Consider the following 6,000-nt stretch of genomic DNA (forward strand, 5'->3'; position numbering starts at 1 on the left):
AGAAATCTGGAAGAGATGACAGTGTGAGACAGCTTTCTGGAAGGAGAAAACTGCAAACACAGAGTAGGTCACTTTATTTAGCGTGACAGAAATACTTTCACCTTGATCACTTACCAAATAAATTCCTCTGCTAGCATATTTTCGTATTCTCTGAAGTCTTCTTCTCTGCATCTGATCATCTCATCATGAAAACGTGCTTCAGTCATAATATTATTAATGCAGGAGAGTCAATTCTAATGCAAATTGATAATGGCTGCAAGCTTTTTATTAAAAGTTTATTTTTGCTAACACAAGAAGAGAGCAGTGAATTAAGGCAGATTTCTCTCTTTTTGATAACAATCAGCCTGATGATTTCATTTTTGGTCATTCTGTAAAAAAAACAACAAGAACCTTTCAAATGTTTATTAGAAATTCTAAATGTTTTAGGTCAATTTCAAAATTTCAGATTTTTTCTTGCAAATTTTCAACTTTTGGAGCTCAGAAAATCCTATGGTTTTTCTTGAAAATTTATGAGATTAATCTCAAAATTTCGGAGACTTTTGGCGGAAATTTACTATTTGTTTTTTTTATCAACTGTGACCCTCTGACGCCGTCATAGAAATGTACCAGTTCAGTCTGGCCATGAGTATTTTAATGCTCTTATGTTGTGCTTCCAGCAGAGGGCGCTGTAGGACAATGAAACACTCTCTTTAATCTCTGATTGCGGAAGAGGGCGCTATTAGTTCTTTACCAACACAGATTAAAAAGGTGTATTTGGACTCTTTTCCCACTTCTGACCCAAACAACTCTGTCAAGTGAAACCAAGTGAGCTGAGCGCTTTTCTCCAGAATACCCTGTGTGACCACATTGCACAATAACAACCCCCGTACTTTGAGTCAGACAGTTTGTTTCTCCTTTTCCCTGCTGCATACCAAGGCGACCATTCAGGCAACAGGACAAGAGCAGTATGAGCCAGCACAACTTTTTTTTTTTTCTGGTGATTACCTCATGGAGGTCAGCCCCCCGTGTGATGCAATGAGAATATATGTAAATGGACTACTGAGGTCTAACCAGAAAGAACAAGATTTAACCAGCTTGCGCCTGATTTGAAGTTACTCACTTCCAAACTTCACACAAGTTTGATGATAAATTCCAGCAGTGCACTGAGAGAAATGCCCATTTGTGTGGAGTAGAAGCAGAAAAAGGGATGGAAAACTTCTGTAATGACATTTACTTTTACAGAAAATCAGCATCATTGTGTCATAAAGTTGTAAAAACTTTAATTCCAAGTAAAAAAAATGCATCCTTCTATGTTTGCATGGGTTAATTTAGCTTTTTATTAGCATCAAACTTGTTTATATCCTTCTACAACATTTAAAGTATTGTTTAAGACTTTGTATTTATATCCTAATTAGACATTGCATTGACTTACATTCATTTTGGTTGGTAAAGTTACTAAAGTACATTAACTTTAGTAACTTTTTTTTAATAAGATGTACTTTGAATAGAATTGGTGCTTTTTACTATTACTTGAGTAATTTTACTATAAAGTATTATGAGGGGCTGTTTAGGACAAAAACTATATTTTCTCTCACACACATAATGTGATACTTTAATAGTGTATATGTGCAATTTTAGCCTTGTAAGTGTGTGAGTCTGTAGTAGTGTGTGTGAGAGAAAACATCGTTTTTGTCCTAAACAGGCCTCATGAAGTATTTTTACTCTTACTTGAGTAGAACTTCTGGATTTTCTGCCCACTGAATGAAAAAAAACATGTTTTAACCAAAAATCCACCAGACACAAACACACACCTGCAGTTTCTGTTAACATTTCATAAGTTTTTTATTGAAAGAAACTAATTTTGAAAACATTTTCTGCCTGATTTTGTTATTTTTTGTTACTTATATGAATTATTGTCATTTCCATCCATAAAATACCAAAGTTTTTACTTAACTTTACTTTAACTTCATATTTAACTTCATATTTTGGTCCGTTTGATGATGTAATTTTTAAATATTAAATGATTGGTAATTTGATCAGTCACTCTGTACTTGAATAGACTTTTTACCAAATACTTTTGTCTTTTTACATTTTTACTTTTACTTGAGTAATGTTATTATGAAGTACTTCTACTTATAGTAGGATTCTCTACCCAGTGAATGAAAAACATGTTTTAACCAAAAATTCACCAGACACAGATTCAAACCTGCAGCTTCTGTCAAAGTTTCATGAGTTTTTTATTGAAAGAAACTGATTTGGAAACAATTTATTTTGCATTATTTACTTATATCTTTGTTACTTATATCAATTATTGTCATTTTTGTTCCTAAAATACCAGAATTTCCACTTAACTTTAGCTTTTGGTCCGTCTGATTATGTCATTTTTAAATATTATATTATTAATAATTTGATCAGTACGTGAATAGACTTTTTGCCAAATACTTTTTACTCCTACTTGAATAATTTATTGCTACTTTTTACCTTTACTTGAGTAAAAACATGTTGAAATATTGTCACTCTTACTTGAGTACTATGTTTTTGCCGCTTTACCCACTTCTGCCCAATAGTGCATTAACACTTATCCAAATTTGAACCATTACTGGAACCTTTAATCCTAAGAAAAACATGGTTCCATTAGTGTTCTTTAGAAAATAGGGGCAAATACCAGAAAACATTAACCCAATGACACGCAGGTTTGTGGATTTCCATCGTACTGTTTATGCATTAATTTCTTTTCTCTGTAAAGTTGTTTATGATAAAAACATTCTGCAGTTTCAACCTGTGTGCTTCTTTATTTGCATAACCAATGACACAGTCAAAATCAGTCGGGGCTGTGGACATGCAGGGCATGTAAATGATAAACCACAACAGTTACCGAAGCTGAAGCCTTCTGCAAACCTGTATGAAAATATCTTATCTTGCACTCAATACTCAGAAGGACTTTAGACATGTTTTATTGACTTGATTGATATTTTCCTGAAAAGTGGAGCGCTCTGTTACTAGAAAAGTTTTTATTTTTGCTGCAGGTAGAGGTTCATTTAGCATCTGAGAATCAGAAAATAGACACACACATTGTTGAATTAATTACTCCAAAAGATAAAATAAAAGATATTCAATCCAGAAATGTTGCAGTATAATTTTTATGGCTCACAGTTTTTTCAGAAAATTTTAATATGACAGATTAATAGAAAAACAAAAACAGGGTTTGTTTTAATTTAGAAATGTTATGTTTGGGTGTACACATCAATGTTGGATTGACATTGACCAGGAGACAATCACCGAAAACTTCTATGAGGACGGAAGGCCATGAGGTGGCTATGTTCAAGTATGTCACTGGAAAGTTGAGTGGAAGGAAAAAAGCTTTAATTCTTAGGAAGATTTGCGAGGAAATGGAGCTGGAACTCAGTGAGCTACAACACAGATTTATCGACGGTATGGGCTGAACCGCCGCACTCTGTTGAAGAGATTTAAAGAAATGCTTTTGTTAAACTGTTCTGGCTTTTGTTGTGTTGTGGTATTTGTTGATTCATTGTGGTTTTTCTTAGTTGAGTTGTGGCTTTTTGTTGTTGTGTTGTGGTTTTTCTTGGTTGTGTTGCGGCTTTTCTTGGTTGTGTTGTGGCTTTTCTTGGTTGTGTTGTGGATTTTCTTGGTTGTGTTGCGGCTTTTTTTGGTTGCGTTGTAGCTTTTTGTTGTTACGTTGTGGCTTTTCTTAGTTGCATAGTGGCATTTTGTTGTTGCACTGTGGGTTTTTGTTGTAGCTTTTTGTGCTTTGGCTTTTTGTACTTGCTGAATTCAGTGCACAAAGTTACCTTCATCTATCTTTTGACTTCATCCAAAAGAGAACCAGCACTAAACCTGTGAGCCGGATCTGTGGCGTTAAAAGCAACGTACACACATCCAGTCACAGCTTCTTCAGTGGCTCTTCAGGAAAGATAATAGGCTTTGAAATCTTGTTTATTAATAACAAAGGCTCTGGGATATATAGGCCAACTGTCTGGGATGGGCTGGGTGACTGCGCCTGCTCCAAGGACGCGGTCACACCGGCGGTGGCGGAACATGACAGGTGAAACAACAAAATCACAATCTTGCAGAGAAGGTGTGGATGAAACTTTTCACTTCTCCTTGGCAGCATCAGTTAAATATTAAGATCCACTTCCTTGAAGGTTGCATTGCTGACAGATGGTGAATTTAGAAACTACAAGCTGATTGCAAATGGTGTTAGTAATGTGCAAACGTTTTGGAAAACTCCAAAGAGACATAATTGAAAGAAATATTACACAATTACATTGCTTTAAAAGTAGAGAAAATGCATCAATTTTGAAGTTAGCGCTACTCTAAACTAATACATAATTACATTTTATTGGATTAAATTCAGACTTCATATTAACATTTAAAAGATTTGAATTCTTGCTGGAAGTAGAGCTTCGCAATATGTGACAAAAAACTGTCACAGCATTTTTTTTTTACAGTTTTGATTAATTATTATACTATTGCTTAAAAATAAAAGTCTAGTCTTGGAAAATGTACATAGAGCAATAAAATTTCTATTTAAAAATACAGAAATCTCAACCTACCAAAAAGTATTTGTATTACAGCAGATCATATGCACTCAGTAGTTGAGTTTCCTTTGGCATGAATTTCTGCATTAATGCAGAAATTCATTAATTGAATTTATAAAACAACATTTTATAAATTCACTATGGGCTTTTGGATGAGGCTAGTAAGCTAATCCAAAAGCCAATTAGCTAGTAAGCTAGCTAATTAGTCAAAAGTGATACAATAGTCATATAGACAGGTATTTATCTCCATAAATGTGTCAGCATATGTAGAGATTTTGTTCCTTCCGTGCTATTTCCAAAATGAATTTACAAATAAAATACAAAAGCATCTTGTTTATTGGAAGAGACGACTTAGGATTCATTGTGAATGTCCTCTAAACTCTCGTTTTTCCTTCCACTCAACTTTCCATTAATATGATTGCATAAAGCACACTGTAAAAACGGCGAGCCTCTCATTTTCACGAGTAACACTCCATAAAAACGACGCTCTTTAAAGCTTATCAACAGAATGTGACAGCTGTTGATACACCTGTCTCGTGGCTCATTAAACATTGACTCTAATCACAGTTAATGTATCATACAACTTCCTGAAACTCTAGGGTCATTATTGTTTAGGGAGCTTTTTCCCTAATTGTTTTCCTTCCATTTAATTTTCCATGTTGTCAGCTCCTTAAGCAATGAAAATTTGTGTTAGAAGATCCTTTTTAATTAGTCTGTAATATTCGTAGCAAAAAATTATTTTTCAAGCTTAAAGTCACAAACAAGTGATTTAAATATGCTACTATGTAATAAATCTATTATTTTTCTTTCTATAAATGAATTATTCAAATATAACTGCTTTGATTTGTTTATTATAGATGTTTGTGATTGAGTGTAAGACTGCATGTCTTTTGGCTTAGTTTTTGGATAGAGGTTGAAAAATGTCATACACAAATACATATTGCATCTAATTGGGTATGAAAAAAAATGCAAATCATGACCAAAAAAAAAGCGTTGACAGTGTTGCTGGGTAAATGGCATTTTGAGAGAAAAAAAATCCTTTCCGAGTGACTTTATTGGGTTGTGTACTCTCTCCTCTACACACGAAATCCCAGTATTTTTCCATCAAGAACCGCGCGGCACCACGTGACCGCAGCGCAGGAGGAAGAAAAAAAAAAAGCACGCTGTCATGTTTGCATCCTCTCTGTGCATTAAAAGCTCCTAATTTGCAAGAAAATACACAGCATGTCGCTTCATGTCCTGCCTATGATGCTGCTGACACTGATATATTTGCAGTCTCCCCTATCTCTGCAGGGCTGTCAGTCACTCAAGAGGAGCCAAAATCTCCTTGAGGTCGCTTTCTAACCCCGGTGATCGTGTAACCACTCCCACTCGTGGCTGGTGGAAAATTACCAGCTTACAAGCAACAGGCAAATGAATGGCGCTTGCGGTTCATCATATCGTTCAGCCCCTCTAGTGTTAC

The sequence above is a fragment of the Poecilia reticulata genome, chromosome 15 (genome assembly GCF_904066995.2).
Source record: "Poecilia reticulata chromosome 15, P_reticulata-male-v2, whole genome shotgun sequence".
NCBI classification, from domain to species: Eukaryota; Metazoa; Chordata; class Actinopteri; order Cyprinodontiformes; family Poeciliidae; genus Poecilia; species Poecilia reticulata.